This window comes from Hipposideros armiger, unplaced genomic scaffold (assembly GCF_001890085.2).
Source record: "Hipposideros armiger isolate ML-2016 unplaced genomic scaffold, ASM189008v1 scaffold_312, whole genome shotgun sequence".
Taxonomy (NCBI): domain Eukaryota; kingdom Metazoa; phylum Chordata; class Mammalia; order Chiroptera; family Hipposideridae; genus Hipposideros; species Hipposideros armiger.
In genome coordinates this window covers 2,070,127-2,070,730 of record NW_017731662.1, presented here as the reverse complement: position 1 = coordinate 2,070,730, position 604 = coordinate 2,070,127, and positions in this window count along the sequence as shown.

The window sequence follows — 604 nt, the reverse complement described above, 5'->3', positions numbered from 1 at the left end:
TGTACATGTGTGTGTGAAAGAGAGAGAGAGGGAGAGAGGTTCACAGTGGGGAGATGTGATATTTATTTTGATTGCCTATTCCAATCATTTTCAAATGATTCAAATCATAGGGCATTTTCCTTAAAAAAGTAAGTCCTAAAGAATAATAATAATAATTATTATTATTATTATTATTAGATCTAGAAATTGATGTGCATTGTTAAAATCTTTTTTTCCCTTAAGTATATCTCTTTGATTTTACAAGTTGGGTTTGGTCTCCTCTGAATCTGGGAAGATATAATGGAATATTAAAGATGCTTTGGAATGGAAACTTCATTGGTGTCATTTTTAATTCGTTTCACAGATCCAGGATTCTGGCAGGAGCAAGCTGAAATATACAGTCAAATGAGTTATCCCAGCCAACATGGAGCAGAGAGCAAGGCAGAATGGGGTGAGTGTGGGGAATGCAAGGTTTGGAAGCTGAGTTCACAATCTGCTGTGAGGATTTGGGCAAATCAGGGCTTTTTCTTTCTTTCTTTTTTTTTTTAGATTTTTATTGGGGAATTGGGGGAAGGGGAACAGACAAGTTGCTGTCCTTTTGTTCTTCAGTCTAGTTGTGGAGGAC